The 23,817-nt window shown below is 34.5% G+C and overlaps 1 protein-coding gene across 2 annotated transcripts in view; it reads right to left on the bottom strand.

The window, feature by feature from the left end:
- The window catches only part of slc23a2 (solute carrier family 23 member 2), a 71,424-nt gene extending 49,291 nt beyond the window's left edge, over positions 1-22,133 (bottom strand). For both annotated transcript variants that reach the window (XM_087265251.1, XM_087265252.1), the window contains exon 1: positions 21,832-22,133. The gene's annotated coding sequence lies outside the window, so the exon portion shown is untranslated. The remainder of the gene's footprint in view (positions 1-21,831) is intronic.
- Between the last annotated feature and the right edge of the window lie 1,684 nt (positions 22,134-23,817).

Genomic DNA, 23,817 nt, shown 5'->3' with positions numbered 1-23,817 from the left:
GCAAAAAATTGCCCGAAAAACTGATTCTGCGTCAATTCAGAGATTTTAAAAATGTAGCTCTACCAAACGTAGAAGACTTATGCGAAGCAAAATGGAAGCATTTGTAAAATTCACTTTTTTAACATTTATAGATTGAGAGTATACCAGTGTATGTAAGTGAATGCAAGTTACACACTGAGGAAAACAGCACATCTCAAACACATTAAACTGTCAGCAGCATGTGTGTGTCAGTGCATCAGACAGGATAACTACTAAAAAAAAAACACACATGCTAACCACGCGGCAACCTCCCGCTCTCCCTCATCAAGCAAACACAGAAGTAACTGAAACTGCAATTCAGCGAAATTCCGCTAGTCCTGGCTACATAATAGAGCAAATTTCTATTGACACCCCCTGTAAAATGGCCAACTTTACAGCAGAAAAAAAGGTGGTTACAGCCTGGTACAAACAACGATTTTGGTTCATATAGCTAAAATTACCCTTCATGACAACTGCCAGGGGGGTGAATTTATTTTATAACTCGTTTGTTTCATTTATATCAAGTTACAGTAAGTCTACATAATTAAGGGCGTGGACACTTGAGTGACAGCTAGGTCTCGCTGGTCACCGTCACTTCACCTTAGCTGATTCCAGCTGATTAGCTGCTGAACTCGGGATACACATCGTATTTTTGTTTTGTTTTATGTGGCTTTACACAGTCACTTGCTTTTTGGAATTATTTCTTAATAATCAGATAATATGGCATGCTATGCACACCTAATTGTGCTCACAAACCATTCACGTGGTCTCCATTTCCCAGGTGAGTGAAATTATATACTTATACCCTCTCTATAAATGTACAATCTGTACAATATGTACAATCTGTCCAGAATCTGCCAGATTAATCAGCTTTAGGCTCTAGAACAGTATTCTGAAATGTTGTCATACACTGTTATGCCTGGATTTTATAAATAGCCATTTACTAACACAGACTATATTTATAGCTTTTTGGGAGTTATTTAAGTTTTACTCCTGTAAAAAAAATAAAAAAATTAAAAAGTCATAAGAACAATGTTTAGTAGCTCAATGAACTACAACTGTGTTTTTAAAAGTCTGAAAACGTTATTGATATAGTGTACAACCAAGCACATGTAGTCAGAACACAAACGAGTCGCAGGTAATGAAGTATGAAGCGTTCCTCCCAAAGGAAAGCCTGTCTAAGCAAAATGATAGCAGACATCAGTAGCTCAACTCTTGCTCTGCCTCTTTGCCCTTGTTTGATATCCCCTGGTCGGTGCACTGACGCGCAAACAAAATGCAGACGGTTGACCACGCCTACTTGTAGTTTCTTTTGCATTCTTCAAAAACCTATGGGTGATGTCACGAATACTACATCCGTATCTTTTACAGACTATGATTCTAACGAGATCTTATTTTTTTGTTATTTTTTAACCCTTAATATAAAGCAAGACTCATGCCTAGGGCAAACTGAAATAAGCACTTTCCCTGCAGAAGCTCTGTATGGGTTTTTCAGATTCAGTTTTTTCCACCAAGTAAATGATTGTTCTAAACAAAGTTGGAGGAAAATGTGTGCTTCTCAGAGCGAAACTGCAGAGCTCATTTTCTAAATGAATAAACAAATCAGCCAATGATATATGTATTTCGTATTTTGAAATAATTGCTTGAAAGAGTAGCTGTTTCCATCCACGTACTTTTATGCACATTTTGGATATACGCATAAAGTGGTTGATGGAAACGGCAAAATGCGCATCAATTTTGAAAATGTGCATAACAAAATGGTTGATGGAAACGCCAAGATGCGCATTAATTTTTAAAATGAGCATAAAAAAAACATTCCTGATTGCGCAAAATTGGTGCGCTACCAAAAAAAAAATAAAAAAAAAAATAAAAAAATAATATTAATAATCACATCAATTTTAAAAATGCATATAAAAAAGATGATGGAAACGCCAAGATGCACATCAATTTTGAAAATGAGCATAAAAAAACGGTTGATGGAAATGCCAAGATGCGCATCAATTTTAAAAATGTGCTTAAAAAACGGTTGATGGAAAGGACAAAATTTGGATCAATTTTGAAAATGCAAATAAAAACGGATGGAAACGCCAAGATGCGCATTAATTTAAAAAATGTGCATAAAAAACAGTTGATGGAAACGACAAAATTCGCATCAATTTTGAGAATGCGTATAAAAAACGGATGATGGAAATGTCAGACACCTTCAAACACCACCACACGATCATTACCTGTCAGCATTGTCTTCTAAGGCGCAAATCATGTATTAAATAAAGAAAAGATTCACACCGCTTCTCCAGCCACAGCAAATTCCGTTTTTACTGCTGATATTTGGCACCAGTTAATCGGGAATTTTATTCTCTTTGACTCATTGAATGGAATCGCTGCTTAATTTGCACGTCTTTTATGCGATATTCCAGTTTTTTGCGCATAAATTTAATTAGCATTTTTGGAGAGAAACAGCTACCGACAATCAATTTATTATTATTGTGTACTGCCCTCATTTGTAACTGCATATTGCATAAATTCTTTCATGAATGAGTGAGTTTGCATGTACATTAATATTCTATCAATACATAAATTCATGTGAAGGAGCCATTTTTTATGATTATTATTTTTTTTATAGAGAAATAAAGTTAGGAAGCTTAAGCACAAAGCGATCATCATAGATTTTTGCCCCTTACATTGATTTAAAAGTAGGGCTGTGCCCTATCACAATTACATTTCGATTTTTATTTTGCTCTCCAACAATTATTTAAAAAAAAAATACAAAAAAAAAAAACAATAATGGAGATAAAATGAGCAAGTGTCCAGACTGACTCTTGTCATACTCTTCTACAATAACCTGACAACAAACATTAAAAAACTAAAATGTAAGTTTGGATTGGCAGATATTGCTTACCATGTAAACCGGGACAACAAGTTATTTTCGTGAAACTGATGTTTATGAGTTAGCATTATAGGTGTGCGTGTAAACCTGTAAGAACAGTTTAACGGTAAATTTGACCGCACCTTTAGAATGCCTATTAAACATCACAGTTACCATTGTAGTAACCCAAAATCTCAAACTCGTATGCCAACATCATGAAAATGGGGGAAGTAAACACTCATAGATCTGGCAAGAGCTTAAGGTTGGAAAAGCTCCAGCCAAAAAACATATTTGCTCGAGGTGTTAATGTTGGATACCTTAAACCCTAGAGATAAACTCTAGGAAAAAAATATTACTGGAGAAAGACTAAAACAACAAGCTCTTCAGCTTCAAGGCACTAAAGCAGATTAAAGCACTACCCTACTTTCCACAGACTTTTGCTGTTGAATGAAAATAATACATTCCATCAAGCTAATGTCCGTTTACGGTTGATGAGCGTTCTAACACTTTTTTGGGGGATTTTTCCTTACAAATTTGCTCAGTAAGTGATGAAACCGGGGTTGCATTTTCTTGTGCATTATTGTGGAAAGTGTGATAGATATTAAGCATACACATATATTCGTATTGAACCATTCAGTACGAGACTTTCGGTTCGGTACGCATTACAAACCGAACTATTCAATTCAGACTAACATCTAAAAAGATAAAAGGGAATAAGTACAAAATATAATGTTTGCAGTGCAACAACGCTCAACATGGCATCCCAAATGATGTGGCAGACAATATGCTGCCTTCCCCGCTGTCATGTTAAACAGTAGACCATCGCTTCTGAATTTAGAATATCACTTTATTAATGCATGCACTCATTAGCAATCTTGCTAGCTTATGTGTTAGCCTGGCTGCTCGTGCTGGCACCATCCCCATTGCCCCAGCAACCCTGGACATCCGAAACAAAAGAGCCAACCTCCAAACACTACTCCGGGCACGCGCTACACTAGCTCGCAAAATGTCTAGTAACGTTAATGTAATCCCAGACATCCAAAGTCTCCCGGAAGCTTCGGGAGACTCCTGGATACCTGCAAACGAATGATAATCTTCTGGACATCGCGTGTCTCCCCCTGGTCCTTAAATTCGTCGCACACCCCTCTCCACCGCATCCCTCCCAGCTCTTCAGGTACGTTGGGCACAACTCGCCCCCACCGCTCTTCAGATACGTACCGCACAATCACCACTACCAAGAGAGTGGTGGAAAAAAAAAAAAACATTTGAGAGATCTTAATCGGTAGTGAAAATGTCAGGTTTTAAGAAAATGTTAAATGTAATAGAGCCCTGTTACATTATTCCTTCATAATCCTATTTCAGTCAGATAATTCCTGCTTTCAGATCCACTGAAATGGCAGGTGACAGTCAAATCAAGCAGATATGTGCTGTCTGAGGAAAAGGTGGACACTCATCTTTCTGAAAATAAAAAAAAATACTTAAAAATTGACTGAAACGGAGTTCCATTTACAAACTAAATTGTTCTTTTATTTATTTATTTTTGTTTATTGCCACAATATTATATTTATTTTTTATAGGAAGCTTTTTGAGTATAAAGAAGGATTTGTTTTATTTGCGGCTAAGCAGAAAACCCTGGAAGTATAGCTCTATCACTGTTAAAAGTAAAATAAAATAAAAAAATAAAAAAACAGGATTATACTTTTATGATGTTAGTTTTAATACATTAATAAATTAAATCAGAGACATCCTCTGGCTTTTTTTGCTGTATCGAAAACGTATTGAACTGTGACACCACTGTATCATGTCGAACCGAACCGTGATTTTTGTGAACCATTACACCCCTAATATATATATATATATATATATATATATATATATACTCGTATAAAAGTCAGAAGAAAAAAAAAATCACCAAAGAGTGTTTTTGAGATAAGTTTGACAGTAATGTTGATGTTTTTGTCTTTCTCTATCTCCAAATGTCAACCATACAATGTGACTGGAAGTGAAACCTGTCCTTTATTGAGAGGAACTTATCACTCGTGACTGTAATAAAACTCATTATATTTCACAAACATTCCTTATAAAACCTCAGTCTCAGCATTTATGTTCAAAACTTCCTTTTTAATGTTTAGCAAAAAACCATGCTGAATAATGTGAGTTTAAGGCTTGCAAACTAGAGTCTCTACAAGAGGATAATAAAAGGGTTTCAAAACCAACTTTGTTTATTTATTTTTAACAATTGCAAATGTTTGCAAATGATTTGTGTGCACTATTTCACATTACGTAATTTCGCAATTTGTAATGGCAGCATCTTAATTCAATATTCATATAAAATAAAATATATAAATGGTATGTTTTAGTTTTGGGGCAGCACGGTGGCGCAATGGGTTGCCCTGTCGCCTGACAGCAAGAAGGTCGCTAGTTCGAGCGCCAGCTGTGTGAATTGACATTTCTATGTAAGATTGCATGTTCTCCCTGCTTTCACAATGGGTTTTCTCTGGGTGCTCCGGTTTCTTCTTAAAGTTCAAAGGCATGCACTAAGGGTGAACTGGGTAAGTTAATTGTCCATAGTGTATGCGTGTACTGTATGTCCTGGTCCTCCAGGTTGGGGGTATATATATATATATATATATATATATATATATATATATATATATATATATATATATATATATATATATATATATATATATATATATATATATATATATATATATATACATACATACATGTGTGTGTTTGTATGTATATATACACAACAGTTCTGTCTCATTTCGAATCTGATTGGCTGGTAGCGTGATATATTTAAGTAATATCAGCATCCGTACAGCCTCTTTACCCTGTGTATTACTACACCCATATACGGCCAGCAACAAGCAGACACTACAGTTTCATAAATATTACTGTTGTTAGACAACAAAATACACTTTTGAGGCTTTTTTTGTCGAGAATGTAATTGTTTAGATTGCAACTATGCAGTTTATTTGTAAGAATAGTGGCTATTTTACAATATTTACAATTTCTGAGAGCTCGTCGGCAACCAAACATGGTTGACGTTGTCTATCCAAAAGATAGAGCCAGAACCGTATAATAAGCCCTTGCTCAGTGTGTTCTCTTGAGCGTAAATAAAAAGCTGAAAAACGGAAGCCTTGTGGTTGTTAAGGTGGACCGGATAAAGTCAATAAGAAGCTGCGAATAAGAAGCTGGATTTAGCCTTTTCCCTCCTTAACGCAAACACAACAGCAGTCTTGTGAGAAATCTCTGTAGACGGATGGCTTTCATGTCACGTTCAGTCTTATAATCTTAAAATGTGAGCAAAATGTACTGTTTTGTCATCTTCTTAAGGGGGTCACACACCAGAAGCGCCGCTTCACATTACGCTAGAGAATCATTCAAACACTAGCTTTAAATTGACGTTGGTGAATTAGTAATGGCTCCTGCTGTTCTGACATCAACTACAGATGTGAATAAATGGCGGAAAAAAAGTAGTTCCTAATACAAAAGGGTTTTAGACTCTCAGTGTTTGATTTTCCTTTTTATTTTCCAGTGTGCTATGGCTGTAAATAAGCCTTGTGTCAACGCACGCCTCCCAACAGTGCTGATATACAGCCATAGCACACTGCTACTCCTGTGATATGGCTCATATATAGACACACACTACATATATACATATACATACATACATACATACATACATACATACATACATATACGTGCATGTGGTTTCCTTCATTTTTAATGCAATTAGAAAGGAAAAATGTATGGATTTGTCTCAAATGTTGGAGTCATTGACTCAAAAATATATTTTTTTTAAGTGTCTGGGTAATCATAACAAAAAAAAAAAATTCCCCTTTGAACACACTAGAGTTTCTTTAGAGAAATATTTATAATATTTTGTAACAGAAAACATATCTGGATTAATAATTAAAATGAATAATTCACTTCTGCTGTCTTCATTAATTCCTAAAACATAGATATCTTTACTATTTAAAATGGCATCTTTAAATATCTTTTCTGCTGAAGATACCGTTGTTCTAAAAAACATAAAAAAATTGTACATATACCGTAGAAGCAGTAAATTTTAGAAGTTTTAAAACCTTGACTTTTCCAAAGCGTAGTATACCTTGAAAACAGTTATTGTCCCATACCTATTGGTACCCAACTTTCTAACTGTCAGCATGTAAAGTATAAATTGAAATGCTAAGTATAAAGAGCAAAAGTGAACGAATATGTTTTCCCTAACAGCAAATATTAATCTAGGCAAACACCAGTATATGGATCGTAAGTGCCCATATTTTAGTTTGTGATCATATGTTTTGTTCTGTTGATATGTGATCCAAATATTTGTAGCATGAAACAGATGTAAATGATGGGTTTGTGTGGCGTTTCTATTGAGATCCAAGTGTAGCTGCCATTCCAGCCAGTGTTGTTTGCCCTGCATAGGGTCACATGACTGAAAACTCTAAATTCTTGATGACTTAAACTACTTGGTTTCAGTCATGAAAAAGTTCGACCTAATCCACGCCCATGACAACACATTCCTCCTCAACAGTAAATTCAAACAAAAATGCTGTTTAATTAGTCTTCTCAGTGGTAAACTAAGATTAGCTATAATACCACATCACAGTAAGAACCTGACATCTGAACCTGGCCCCCGGACTCCTAGAGAGCTGATTTATACCTCCACAGGGGTTCAAGACAAACCTTTGAGTCGCTATCAAGGAACAACGAATTCCTGCAGAAACGAATATAAAAGCACGGGTCTCTCTTATGCATGTCAGTTAAACATAAAAGACTTTGCCATGGATTTGGCATTTGAAGAGATCTGACAGATACACAGTGAAGGACTTAAAATAAACTGGCTAAGAAATCAAGAGGACATTTACTGCAGCACAGCAGGAGTCATTTATAGAGGTGTGAATCAAATGAAAGCTCTTAAGAGAAGTGGTACAATTAATTTAAGACACTGCAGGTGAATTAAAAATATATAGTCAACATGCTTCCCCAGTTGATTTGATTACTTTAACGTAACACTAAACAATTTTTTTTGGAAATAGATTCATTTAACAGCTCCACAAGAGTTTTACCCTTTGTTAAATTCATTTAGCCAATCTATGAACCAGCGCAAGCACTTTTAGCTTAGGTGGCCATAAATTATTGAATCAGATGAAACCATTAGCATCTCATATTTTCCTATTTATAGCATGATTCTAGTGTAATTGCCTTGTGTATCAAGACTGATTGTCAATGAAGGTTGTTATCTTCTAGGTTGATATGGCTGAGAACTATACATTCTGGCTTAATAATCAAAATACTTTGTTGCCATACCTTGGCTGCAGCAGACGCAATGATATTATGCCTTGCTGCTGTCTAGTTAATAATAATAATAATAAATAATAATATCTTGCATTTATATAGCGCTTTTCTGGACACTTAAAGTGCTTTAACACACTTCGGAGAATCTCCTCATCGACCACCAGTGTGCAGCATCCATCTGGATGATGCGAAGGCAGCCACACACCACACACCAGCTGATTGGTGGAGGAGACAGAGTGATGAAGTGTGATGTAGCGAGGAGGCCATGATGGACAGAGGCCAGAGAGCAAATTTGGCCAGGGAACATGGACCTTCACCATACACTGGGGTGGTTTGCTGCCGAGTGTAACGCGGCAGGGATGAGAATCAGCACCTCGGGAAAAGGTGGGTTGCCATCTCCAAGTTGGAGGAAAGTCCTTACCCCAGGTGAAGGAGTTCAAGAATCTTGGGGTTTTGTTTATGAGTGAGGGAAGGATGTAGCGTGAGATTGACAGGCGTATTGGTGCAGCAGCAGTAATGCAGTCGATGTATCGATGCGTTGTGGTAAAGAAGAAGCTGAGCCGAAAGGCAAAGCTCTCGATTTACCGGTCAATCTATGTTTCTACTCTCACCTATGGTCATAAGCTTTGGGTCATGACTAAAAAGACAAGATCTAGGATACAAGCGGCTGAAATGAGTTTCCTTCGCAGGGTGGCAGGGCGCACCCCTATAGACAGATTGAGGAACTCTGTCACCTGGGAGGAGCTCGGAGTAGAGCCACTGCTCCTCCACATCGAGAGAAGTCTCTCAGCTGGTCTAGGAATGCCTCGGGATCCCCCGGAGGAACTGGAGGAAGCGTCTGGGAAGAGGGAAGTGTCTGGAGTTCTCTCCAAAGACTGCTGACCCTGCGACCCAGCCCCGGATAAGCGGATGAAAATGATGATGAGGATGATCCTGGGATTTTTATTAATGACCACAGAGAGTCAGGACATCGTTTTAACATCTCATCTGAAAGACAGCACACACTGAGCAGTATAGAGTCCCCTTCACTATACTGGGGTGTTAGGACCCACGTCACATGTTCACGTCATATTTTTCCTTCTTTTTTTGAAATTCTTCCACAATGATTTGCCTTCAGCAGCTAATAGTATTTACCCAAGCATACTGGACCCAGGTAAGGAAGCTGCAAACATTTCGGCTCGCAACACTACTGGAAACACAAAATGCAGGAAATATCAATATTACAAGAACTATGGTTTTATTCTATTTTCTCGAAGCAAAGTGTCCCTGACCCAGTCACAGTGTATTAAAAAAAATACAAAAGTTCTTGCTAATGAATGCATGAGGCCATCCAAATTAATAAGACATTTGCAGATGACTCATCTCCAATGCTGCAAGGTGTACCCAATACAAATGCACTACTGATGCTTTGCTTTTATCTTTTACATTAGGCTATTATTTGTGTATAAACATATCTAAATATCGTAATAAACATATCGTTTGTTTGAAAACAACATTTTGTGTCATCCTCACAGCAAACTTATATGAGCGATAATATCATTAAATTTGGGAGGGGGAAAGGGGGTCTCAGTCAAAAAAACATTGGGAACCACTGATTCAAGCTAAGCTTAGCTAAAAGTGCTCATGCCAGACCCGGAGAAAAACTGAATGGATTAAAAAAAAAAAAAAAATACTTGCAAAATGAGCCCATTTCCAAAAATAAGAGTTTTTCTTTAAAAAAAAAAAAGAAAAACATCAATTACAAGTTTGGAAAGAAGGCAAATGAGGCAAAAAAAAAAAAAATCTGAACACTGGTTGAAGTTAAGTTCAACATTGTTTTGTATAACTTTTATGACTTTGATTTGTGTTTATTTCTCCACAGGTCAGCAAATAAATTTCACTTATATTGTAGAATAAAATCTATATAAATCAGTTAAATTTTGTATGAGCACATCCTTCTGTAAAAGTGAGCCCCAAAGCAAGACAAAATAAAAACAGCTTTTAAAACTAAACTTTAAATCAAATGGCACAAATTAATATAGTAAGTTAAAAGACATTTACATTAGACTGAGAAAAAATGTTTATGAAAATTCAACAAGCCTAAAATCGACATGTGCTTGAAAAAAATGGTGTCTGCCTGCAGTGTTTCACCTTAAATTGTGTTCAGTAACCCCAACAAACTGAATACGGTGCTTTAAACATGACAAAGTGAAGGAAAGATCTTTAAAAACATAATCTTCAAACGGTTAACACTTTAAATGTAATTATATCAACTAGAGCAGAACAATGTATCGATTGAGCATTGATATCGCAATGCGTGTCTCCGCAATATTCACATCGCTGAATTAATCAAGCTGAAATAGATTTATTAAAGATTAAAATTTTAAAGATATGACTTTTATATTAGTGTATGAAATTACTTATGTAACGATGAGCATGTTATATTGTTTGATTGTTAAATGTTTGTATTTCAATACTATTAGCCTCTACAGAAAAACCATAAAGCATTGTTCATATAACTTTTTTTTGCCCTGTCATATTTTTATGATTGCAATTTATTATATTGTTTGCAGATCACCACAGTTGAACTGAGTTATTGAAATCTTTTCAAATAGAGCTATTCAAATTCAGGTGAAATTAGATTCATCTCGCACAATATATATATATATATATATATATATATATATATATATATATATATATATATATATATATATATATATATATATAGCCCTAAAATTTACTCAATCAGACAGAGTAAATAAGTTATATATCCACAGACTCATGAAACATTTGTAGAAACCACTGTCTGAACATTGTGTGACCAAAAAAAAAAGCAGCACCATCAAGGACACTGTCAGCCAAATTCATAAAACCATGCGGTCAAGTACATGTGACCCTGTTTGCCTGCTTTTTTTTTTTTTTTTTTTTTTTAATAAGGTCGACTGCACATGAAAATGAACGTGAGTCACTAAAAAGTGCTTTGCACATTATTAGGCATTTACTTACAAAAGTATAAAATAGTTAAATAACTTTAGCATAAAAATTCATGGAAAGTATTGAACATTAGGGATGTAACGATTATAGATTACGGTTGTACAATTATAGTCAAGAATAAACACGGTTTCACGGTTATCACGATTATTATGCATTGATTAATTTCAAAACACTGTTAGTTTAGAAAACTTGTTTGTTATTTACTGCTGCTCACAAACCAAATTATACAGCGCAAACAAATTATATTCCATTTTTCTCTTTAGACTTACAAATAATCAATTTTTTGGGAATTTAAACAGAAGTAATAATTTTACACTGAAAATAAAATGACAGAACAATAAGTATAAAAAAAAATAAATAAATAAAAAAAGAACTTTTTATCTACTGTAAATCTTAGCAACATATTAGCTAAGTATTTCCCTATTAAAGAGAACAAATGTACAATACGTTCTGAAAGGCACTATTGATCAACTGTACTACAAAACTGTTTGGTATTTTCAATTTTGTATTCGTTTTCTCTTTGGATTAGAAATGTGTATATTTCAAAAAGTATGAAGCTGATTGGTCCAGTTCTTGTCACATGACTTGCGGTGCACTCGCAGCATTCTTTTAACTAGGTGTGCCTGGAAAGGTTCCAATATGTGCAATATTCTCCATTGGAAATAACAAACTTGCGACTTGCAAAAGACACAATAACAGCCCTTAGTTAATAGCCAAAGCCAGCCATAGTTAATCATGTGTGCGTGCGTGAGTGCATATTAGCCAAGATGTACAAGCTTGGAACTTCAATCTAGTGCACAGTTGGCGTAACTTTGTTTAGTTGCAGCAGTTCTGTTTCGTGTAGAAACACAGTGTTAAGAAGTCTTTACTATTAATTTGCCATGATGAATTAAAGCATGGTAGTGAAATCGGTTAATCATTGGATTCCTATTTGACATTATGACATAATATTCATGTAATGTTTTTTCTATATTATTATATTTTTATTTTAACAAATAAAGTTGTTATAGAATTGAAAATTTCTTAGGGAATTGTAAGATCTGATTATACCAAATAATATGTAAACCACTGAGCATTGATCAAAACACAATTAATATATTCAAATGGTAAGTTTTTTTTTTTTTACAATTTTTATAATAGAAATTCCTTAAAAATCTCTCAAGCAAAAAGCATAACATATGTTGATAATATTATTTTAGGTTAATTTATTTTATTATTTTCATTTTAGCAGGTAATTTTTTTGAAAAACAAAATTTAAATTATTAATTAAATAATATTAACATGAAGTTTTATTATTAAATGGTTTTTGTAATTTTACTTTGCCACAATTTTGACCTTAGACTGTATTGAATAACCCAATAAACATAATGCATAATCCATGATAAATAAATAAATATTATTTAATTATAAATAAATAAATAAATAAATAAATAACAGCCCTAACTGTACCTGGAATAATGACATAGTATAAAATGACAAAAATTGTTAGTTTGTTTTTTGGTTATAAAAATAGCTGGTTTATTGTAGCATTTTTACAGTTTTAAGCAGTTTTTTAAAGAATAATAAATAAAATTCTCAGCCATTTTAGTGCAAGTAAAACATATATAAAAATAAAACATAAATCATTAACATTAACTATCAAAACTCCAACTACCGAGACTCTAATTTATATCAAACACACACACACAAAAAAAGAGAACAGAGATTCAGAATTGGTAAGAACGGGCCTGAAATAGTGCGACAGAGAGTGTGAGTGATGACTTTTTTTTATCCTCAACGGCCTAAATTCCACTTGGTGAGTGATCAGATGACTGAGAAACAGAACAAATCAAAAAGAGGAAGAAAGACCCAAATACTCCTACTTTTTTCAATGGTGTTTTACATAATGTTTAGTGTCTGTCAGCCCGCTGCCATGTCAAGATGCTCTCTCAGCTCGACCATTTCATTACAAGCTTCTTCTCACTAAATTAAGCTCTGTGAAATCAATACAGCTAATTGGGGATTTCTGCAATTAAAAAAAAATTAACCCGGCATGTTTGAATTAACAAGCAAGCAGTGACTTCTGCTGACCAATGCTGATTCAGACTAAGAGAAAAAAGCAACTGAAAAACAAAAGCTTTAATTAAAAATATATATAAAAAAAGTTGAACAGACAGTTCACCCTGAAAAACAATCTTGTAGTTTTTTTTTTTTAAATAAACTAAAAGTGTTAGGTTAATCACCCTCATATCATCCAAAAAGCAGGTGAATTTACTTCAGAAGAACATTGAAAAAAAAAAAAACTTTTAGCTGAAAAGACGATTCACCATCCAAGGTGTTTGTACTTTTAGACTTGCATTTTAGGAATAACCATCAAGAAGCAGTTTCAGGAAGGAGAAACACTACTTAATGCAAGTTTAAAGGGATAAATTAATGAAACTTTTCTCACAATTTTTTCACCCTCAAGTGGATCAAAACGTCCCAAATTTTATTTTGGTAAAGTATTTTGAATTAAGTTTAAAACCATATATGGAAGCCAACGTTTACCAATTCCAAACATTCTTCAAAATATTTTCTTTTGTGATAAACAGATACAAACGGGTTTGAAACTAGGGGTTGCGCAGACTGCCATGACGCTTTTTGATTGACGTAGACTAGTAGTGCAAAACAGATCATGTGGTTTTTGACCTAAACTACATGGCAGCCTTACACACGAATGTAAGTGCACAGAATGAAACTGCCCTCGCATTATTGAAATTAATTTAAATGGGTCTTTTTATGTCAGCGTCAATGAATAACATGAACTTGAAGTGAAGTTTAGATCATCAAACGGTTGTCGGCCAGTTAAATCACGCCATGCAAATACCCTCGAGCAGACGATAGCTAATTGCTTTTACGCAACAGTGAAAAAGTAATGTGATTGGCTGTTGTACTCTGCAACACGTTGCCACTGACATGTTTTGTGAATGAACCGTGAAACAGTCAAGCGTGCAGCCATGAAAGTGCGGAAAACTTCTTTGCTTTGTCCCAATTCACATACTTATACTATGCCCTGAAAGTATGTACTTTTTTCTGATGGAAAAGTGTATACTTTTGAGTGTGTAACAGAAGAGTATGCAAGCTTTGGGACATACAACTTCCTCGTTAACAGATTGTTATGTTGCTTAGTTATGAGCCCTTTCAATCATCCACACATCATCCACATTTCTGTCATATTAAATTTCCTACTGGAGAAGCATTTTTATTATTTTTTTACTGGAGAAGTGACCTTTTATAATGCAAAACAGTGGCTCATTAATAACATAAGAGTCGACTTCCAAAAATTGTTCAGTCGTTCGGTCCCTAATTGAAACTAATAATTGGTGAGTAAATGATGACAAACTTTTCAGTTTGGGTGAACTAACTTTAAGTAAATTAACATCAGTGTTTTTTTCTGAACTCCATCTCCAATATAACACATGAGAAAATGCAAAAAATAAATAAAAATTACAATAAGGATTCATGACTACTACAGAGACTTCTTGTACGATATTAAGGAAAATCCAAACCAAGCACAACAGATTTAAGCAAAGCGGTGCACTCAATACAGTCCTCACTGTTGCTTAACAGACGTCAGCCTGTAAAATACAGCTGCCACAATCCAGTTTGGATTCCTCTCAACTATATTCCTTCATCTAAACTGTTTACGCAGACTTGGAAGTCTTTCTGAGTACATTCTGTTAAAAGACTGCTGGAAAACTAGTAGAATCAGTTATGCTCTCAGAAACAAGCTTCATCTTCAGCGACTATGATCAAATTGTTTACTCATTAAATACAATGGGGAAATACTGTGATTACTGGAATCTAGGAGAAAATGTCAACGAGAAGACTTGAAATTAATGTTTATGAATAGCAATTTCAGCTTTATATAATACAAATTAACAAAATAAATATGGACATAGACAAGACTGTCAAACCAAAAAGGTTAAAGTAACTCAAACCATTTAAGGAAACTGATTGCTACAAACCAACTGAGTCAAAAACTAATCTATATGAGTACTGTGACCTTACAACATTTAAGTTGAAGGGATGAGGTGTTTAATTAACTCATTACCTTCAACGCTGAGTTCAAAACTCTTTTAAAATGAGTAGAATTAACTTTTAGTAAATTTGAGTTAACTACTCAAAGATTTCATTTGATAAAGTTGACTGTTGGGTTTTACAGTGTACCACTCAGTTTTCCAGAGTGTTTTTTTATATTATTATTATTACTATTATTATTATTAAATGTAACACATTTCATTCATATGTCCAGGCTTTAGACATTATGATTTCCATACATTTCCAGATTTGACTGTGATAATCTTGATAACCAAAAGGCTACTCTATGTCAAATCAAACAAATTTCAGAAATTTTCAGGCTCAATTTGTTTTTCTTAACTATTTTTGAAGACAGGTGATAAAATAGAAATAGTGATAAAAGCCAACATATTAAATGCTGTGGATGAATATTGATTGAGCAATCATGATAGTATTAGCAAATACTAAAGCAAAACCAATCGCTGACATCAACATTGTTTGTTGCTAGTTGCTACACATTTTCAAATTGACAAAAAATTGTAAAATTAATTTATGTTTTACATTCAGACATGGTATGCCAGGCTGATCTCATGAGGAACACAAGTATTTTCTGTTTTGTCAGTTTGTGGCTAATTCATGCAAGTTCAGTTGAACAAAAATGTACGATTTAAAAAAAATAAATAAATAAAAAGAGACGTGGCACTCAACCCCACCCCTGAACCCAACCGTCATTGTCAATATGCAAACTGTACGAATGTACGAATTCATACAAATTAGCCATTAAATTAAAAAAACCGCCAGGATGTTGGGTATGCTCTACTTAAGCTACAACTGTCATTTTGACTCTGCTGTACAAAATAGTGTATTACTTAATAAATACTTATCCAATGCATTTAATGGTCATCTTCTTTGGAAATAACATTTAAATTTTGAGCAAAGGACATGTAGCCGAGTCGACATGGACAAGGAATGACCCTAAATTGTTATTTTGTCATAACAATTATGTTTGTGGTTTCTTGTTGCTCATCATAAGGGATGTCCAGATCCAATCACGTGATCAGAAATCGGGCCTGATCACGTGGTTTCAGACTCGATCGGAATTGGAAGTTACCTGCCAATCAGGACTCAAATATATATGTATGTATTATATCTATAGTTATGCGGTGGCACAGAGTTAGACCTCTTTCTTGACTTTACACATAAACAGCAACGTATGCGGCATGACATGACTTTGTTGCAGAGACTGTTGGGTATGTCTGCAGTCTGGAGGTATTATAGAGTAGATTACGATAACATTGCCAAAGCAAACTGTGAGATATGTAAACTTGGGATTGCCTGTCAGGTATTTTAAGTTGAGGTTCTATTTGTTTTTATGTTAGTTTTTTGTAATAAATGCTTGGATATTGTCCAAAAGTGAAGAATTGGTTATTCGTTACTTGATTGTTTAAGCTACCTCACAGGAATGCTCACAGAGTCATTGAATGTTAAAATAAGATGAATTAAATAAAAAATATGTAACATTCTGGATCTGTTTCATCGCTTTACCTTTATTCTTTTTTTATGTATTATAGAAGTATCGGATCGAGTTTCGGTATAAGCAGATACTCAAAATCAAGTGACTTGGACTCAAGGGCAAAAAAAATAAATGATTGCGGCATTCCTACTTATCATCAATATTGAGTTTAACTTCCACCAGAAAAAAACATCTAAAACCTATGGAACAAAATCAATGCCTAAAGTCTTGAATTAAAAAGCTTGTTGAATATCACAAACTGAAAAAAATAATTCACCGTATTAACAAGTTCTTGCATTTTAATGACTTGAATTCCAGGGTTTGTATTTTTAGGTCCTGAAATTTAACATATCTGTTTATATAAGCTGTGAATATTTCAACGAAAAATATTTCAAACACGTTTTCATACTTAAAAATTCAATAATTCATATTCAATTTTCAGATTTCACTTAAAAAATATTCAATACCCTTTAAAAATACGATGTATAATATTCAAAAGGTCATTTTCAGTTCATTTTATTTCAGTTCTAATATTCGCTTCCATAAATTCAGTGGATCAAATTCGACTGATAAAATTCAACATTACATCCGGGAACTGCAGGAGAAGCAATAGATTGCAGATTGAAGATCGCCAGCTGCTCTAGCTTTCACCAGCAGGTGGAGATGGAATAATGTAAGATTTTTAACCCAGTAAACAGGCGAGAAAAAGGCTAATAAAGGCACAAAAGTAGCATTCAATTTTAATATCAATGCCTTGGACATTATAAATAATAAAAAGTATGAGTAAATGAGGGTTTAGTCATTTATATTTGCACTTATGTAACGGAAGCCAGCTGGTGATCGCGTAAAGCTCACCCCTCGGATCCAGGGACAAACGTTGTTCTGCAATCTTATCGGAGCTTGTCTCCCATGCCGGCTCGTTACCTGCTCGGACCGGTGCGGTTACTTGCACATAAACCGTCTTTTGATGAATATGATGTTACACATTGTCTATCTATTGACTCTTTCTTCCATAGACAAGACGCGAAGTATTATATTGACAGCTAAAGAATATAAACGTAAGAGAAACAGGAAAGGAAATATTATAATAATACAAAATAGATAAACATTGACAGGGCTAAGAACAATAACGAACAAAGATTTTCAAAACCAGAGAGATTTTATGAGAATGTCACAAAACAGTTTACTTGGAAATGTTAAACAGAGAGTTCAGGTATGATTTAAGGTTGGTTATGGACGGGGCGTCTGATTTAAAATAATTTAACATGCGAATGCATTAAAGGAGCGTCTTCAGTTATTCACACAGAACCGTCTAATATGGCATAACTATAAGGAGTAATGTTTGCGCTGTTTAAACGCAGCTATGTCAGGATTGGGATAGGTTATAATTTAATTATTTAAATTATGATTGTTATTATTATTTTATGACATGTATTGGGCTATTGTGCTTAAATAAGTCATCTGTGATTCTAAATTAATATTTCTATTTATCCTTTTTAGCTATCACTTTGCTATCGTCTTTCTCTTCTTTTTTTTCTAGTTTTTGGGGTTCTGCCACGGTTAAATGTTTGCAAAATGTCTTTAGTTTGTCCAGATTATTGCTTTTCCTCTAAAATAGAGACGAAGCAGAAGGAAAATGAATGAATTGATGAATGAATGAAATGATTGACGTTTTTATGCATGTGCTGTGCGGCTTGCTCACGACAAAGTCGAACGAGTGGCCGCGAGCTCCGGTGGCCAGTCAGAGCCAGCGCCTCACAGCAAACTGATTAAGAGATGCTGGTTGGCTGCCAATATATGATAGGAATTCTTCCAAAGTTTCAGATGACATCTGGGCGTGTGCATAATAATGTAAAATGAAAGTGAAAGTCATGACATTTGGCTAAGCATAAGAATCGCCTACAAGAGTGTTTCGATTATTATATTAATCATGACATATGTCATGCTTGGGCTTATATGAATAACACCTCGCTGTTTACCATTTCCGAAAGTGGAGCTGACGTCGGCGCGAAATTGCTTGTATAATTGTAAAAAGAGTGATGAATATTAATGGATTTCTTATATCTGTAATTTCTGATAATATAATTGATTAGTGTGAGCTTATGAGTTTCCAACACAGCAAAAATGCATCCAGAATCCTAAACTAATAACTTTGTCAAGCAAAAATTATGATTTTATAGGCTACTGATTTTTTTAAAAAACAAGAAAAAAGAAACTATTAGCTACCCTAGCAATTGTTTATTTAAATATGATCATCTCAAAATATAAAATAAAAAAATAATGGTTTGACTTTGTGAAATCATAAACCACACTTGCAGAAAAGAGTTAATAGAATAAATGAGCAAATACATTCTCTCCAGTAGATGGCGATTAAAGCTCAGTAATACCCCATGAGGATGAACATTGAGCTGCTTTGCAGGAACCCCTCAACCACGCATGTCAAACCACGCATTATAAACATTAATCTTATGAAACTAGCTCAAATGACAACTATATTAAGTTTAAACCAGTTTAAATAAGTTTATGTTTAATAACTGCAAAAAAAGATCAACATGCTAATCATAAAATACAAACGGTCGCTGAAAAGTTATAAATAAAGGTTTTCTCGTTTAATAAAAACAAAGTCAGTTATAACTGACTATTATCAAACGACAGGCGACTCATTTTATTACTTATCATTGGCTGCGACATTGCCACTTTTGCGTTATTATCTTTTTCTCGCCTATAGGCTACATAACAATAAAACAATAATCTGGACAAACTAAGACATTTTGCAAACGTTTAACCATGGCAGAACCCCAAAAACTAGAAAAAAATGTCATACAATAATAATATTAACAATCATAATAATAATTTAAATAATGAAAATGTATAACCTATCCCAATCCTGACATAGCTGCGTTTAAACAGCGCAAACATTACTCCTTATAGTTATGCCATATTAGACGGTTCTGTGTGAATAACTGAAGACGCTCCTTTAATGCATTCGCATGTTAAATTATTTTAAATCAGACGCCCCGTCCATAACCAACCTTAAATCATACCTGAACTCTCTGTTTAACATTTCCAAGTAAACTGTTTTGTGACATTCTCATAAAATCTCTCTGGTTTTGAAAATCTTTGTTCGTTATTGTTCTTAGCCCTGTCAATGTTTATCTATTTTGTATTATTATAATATTTCCTTTCCTGTTTCTCTTACGTTTATATTCTTTAGCTGTCAATATAATACTTCGCGTCTTGTCTATGGAAGAAAGAGTCAATAGATAGACAATGTGTAACATCATATTCATCAAAAGACGGTTTATGTGCAAGTAACCGCACCGGTCCGAGCAGGTAACGAGCCGGCATGGGAGACAAGCTCCGATAAGATTGCAGAACAACGTCTGTCCCTGGATCCGAGGGGTGAGCTTTACGCGATCACCAGCTGGCTTCCGTTACATAAGGGCAAATATAAATGACTAAACCCTCATTTACTCATACTTTTTATTATTTATAATGTCCAAGGCATTGATATTAATGTTAAATGCTACGTTTTTGCCTTTATTAGCCTTTTTCTCGCCTGTTTACTGGGTTAAAAATCTTACATTATTCCATCTCCACCTGCTGGTGAAAGCTAGAGCAGCTGGCGATCTTCAATCTGCAATCTATTGCTTCTCCTGCAGTTCCCGGATGTAATGTTGAATTTTATCAGTCGAATTTGATCCACTGAATTTATGGAAGCGAATATTAGAACTGAAATAAAATGAACTGAAAATGACCTTTTGAATATTATACATCGTATTTTTAAAGGGTATTGAATATTTTGTAAGTGAAATCTGAAAATTGAATATGAATTATTGAATTTTTAAGTATGAAAACGTGTTTGAAATATTTTTCGTTGAAATATTCACAGCTTAAATAAACAGATATGTTAAATTTCAGGACCTAAAAATACAAACCCTGGAATTCAAGTCATTAAAATGCAAGAACTTGTTAATACGGTGAATTATTTTTTTCAGTTTGTGATATTCAACAAGCTTTTTAATTCAAGACTTTTGGCATTGATTTTGTTCCATAAAAACCCATTAAAACCCAAGGACCCATGGCTAAATTCATAGTACACAATAACTACTTACTAATTGGTCATTCGAACGGCATCTATTTGATGCAATGTACAATACACCATGTAATTACAGTGACAGTTAACCTAGTTACGAGTCTAGCTTGAAAGCACAAGAAGTTGGCAGCCACCAGACTACATCCACACCTACCATTCTGTTTCAAAGAAACCATTTACAGTTTTGAACTCACTGACATGCATTAATTGCCAAATCCATTCATGGCATTTAACCTGACTTTACATGTAATGTTACATCACATGAGTAACCTGTGATGTCGTCAGACTTTACCCGATATGAACCTGCTAAGTTACACATCTTCCTCACATGCTTCCCCTTTATCCCCTTATCACAGTATTACTAACCTTCTTATATGAACACTATAGCTAGTATCTTCTTATTTAACCAATTAAGATGAGAATGGCTAGTTTTTAAAACCGAATACACACAAAAAAACGTAAAATAAGCATTAATAATGTGTTGTTTAGTTAAATTAAACGTGAACTTTGAATGTCGTCGTGTGTTATTACACTTCGGTTAACTCAACTGATGTAATGCATCAAGCATGTGCGCAGCCTGTGAAAGAGAGAGAGAGCTTAACTAGCTGTCACTGTTGGTTAGTTTAAGATGAGAAAATACATATCAAAGCAGACAGGCTGAAAAGCACGTGGTTATTTTAAAGGAGCCAGTGATTTATCGCCTATGGCCCAGCTCACCATACAGGTCAATGGAACTGAACGCCATCCCTCGATAGCATCTTATACACATACATAGATCATCAAGAAAATCTGTAAGTGGTCTGATAAAGGCTTTGTCTGACGGCAATGTTTATGTAAAACAAATCAGATATTTCCTATCGCATCCCTGAAACCTGGAATCCGTAGTTTTGTGATGGGATGCGACTAATGTTACATCATTTTCCCGATTATTAGCCTGATCTGAGACATATTAATTCACACTTACGAGTACCTACATGTCATAAAACACATTGAATCGTTATGTCTTACCTTTCCGGGTAGAAACAAACAAAAAACGTTGTCCTCTTCTGTAATTTCCCCTTGTGTTGTCTCCGTCGTGGTACCTGGCAGCTGCAGTACTGCGTGCCCTACTTCAACACTACTGAGGGGAAATATACACACACTCACAGCAGCTTTCTCAGATCAAACAGCTTCCAGCGTTGGAGGTTCTTGTGTCTACATATAATGAACTAGAGGAGAGTGGAACATTTTTTTTTCCTGGTTATATAGCAATACACGGACGTACACGGGGCACTGTGCTATTTCAACGCATGCTCAAAACAAACTCTGACGTCAAAGCACTCACATGCCCCGCCTTCTTAAGACGCTCGGCCAATGGCATTATTTAGAAGCAATGACGCAACACCCAGTCATCTTTTTTGCCGGTGTGGAGCCTCCCCTTGTGATTCCATAAGCCCGCTCAGCTTCCTTCACACTGCTTCTCTCCCTCAATAGACTGTTTTTTTTCCGGATGTTTAACTGTTAAAAGGGGGAATAAATGGGCATTGTGTCTTTTTTCTCTTTGTTTGGTTTCTTTTTAGCTGATAACTACATGTTTTGAGCGTACAATAAGTAATAGGCTACAAACAGACTAACAAAAACTACAAATACTTATAAAAAAAGAGACATAAACACACAGTATATACTAATAAAAATAAACACTTCAAAGATATACGTATATATTTGTAAATAATTTACTTTTTAAATATGTTAATAGGCGCCCCCTCTCGGTTTGCAAGGTGCACTGCGTCATTACTTAATTGACCTACATTCGGTCACCACTACATAATTTTCCTTCGGCATAGTCCCTTTAATCATCAGGGGTTGCCACAGCAGAATGAACCGCCAACTTATCCAGCATATGCTTTACACAGCGGATACCCTTCCATCTGCAACCCAGTATTGGAAAACATCCATACACATTCATTCACACATACATTATGGCCAATATAGTTTATTCAATTCACCTCTAGCGCATGTCTTTGGACTGTGGAGGAAACCAGAGCACCTGGAGGAAACCCACGTAAACACGGAGAGAACATGCAAACTTCACAGAGAAACGTCAACTGACCCAGCCAGGGCTCGAACTGGCGACCTTCTTGCTGTGAGGTGACAGTGCTAACCACTGAACCACTGTGTTGCCGGTGATTAAATTAACAAATATTATTTTTGGGTGAACTGTCTCTTTAAAATTTTATTGTGTTTTTCAAAATCATCATTATCAAACATTCTCATTACAAAACAACTGATATAACTGCCATATGAGCGAATAAACCACACACACAAACACTCAAAAAAAGCAGACAAACAGGGAGGTCGCTGAATTACTGCAATTGTCACTCAGTTTTTTTTTTTTGTTTTTTTTTTACATAATGTTACAATGAATAATTTGTTAAGCTTTCAGTGAAGGATTTTAAAAAGCAGCTCTTTGGTGATTAAACTTATGACATAACAAATCTCAATAAATTTATATATTTTAGTATCAAAACACAGCAGTGTTACATTGAAAAAAATCCCCCACATATTTCCATTATTTTAACAAATTTCTCAACATCACAGCACAAAATAAAGATAAAAAACCAATAATAATACAAAGTAATAATAATAATAATAATAATAACAATAATAATAATAGAAGAATACCTAAGTTAACCAAGGTTTATGGTGATCTAAGGTTTTGCAAAAATGTACCCGAAATCGTGTGACCTGCAAATTCAAGGAAAGGAGTCCAGATATGATAAAAAGTGTCACTTTTTTCCCCTTGACCAGTGGGTAAAATATTCCATTGACATAACATAAAATATTACCTTATGCCATTCTGAAAATGTCTGTGGGCGCATATATATATATATATATATATATATATATATATATATATATATATATATATATATATATATATATATATATATATATATATATATTGTTATGAACCCTATATATTATTAACGAATCCTATTTTTTTTTAATAAATTT

Source organism: Danio rerio, chromosome 8 (assembly GCF_052040795.2).
Source record: "Danio rerio strain M-AB ecotype USA chromosome 8, GRCz13ab, whole genome shotgun sequence".
NCBI classification, from domain to species: domain Eukaryota; kingdom Metazoa; phylum Chordata; class Actinopteri; order Cypriniformes; family Danionidae; genus Danio; species Danio rerio.
Note: the sequence above shows the minus strand (reverse complement) of the source record. Positions and strands in the feature narration are given on the sequence as shown.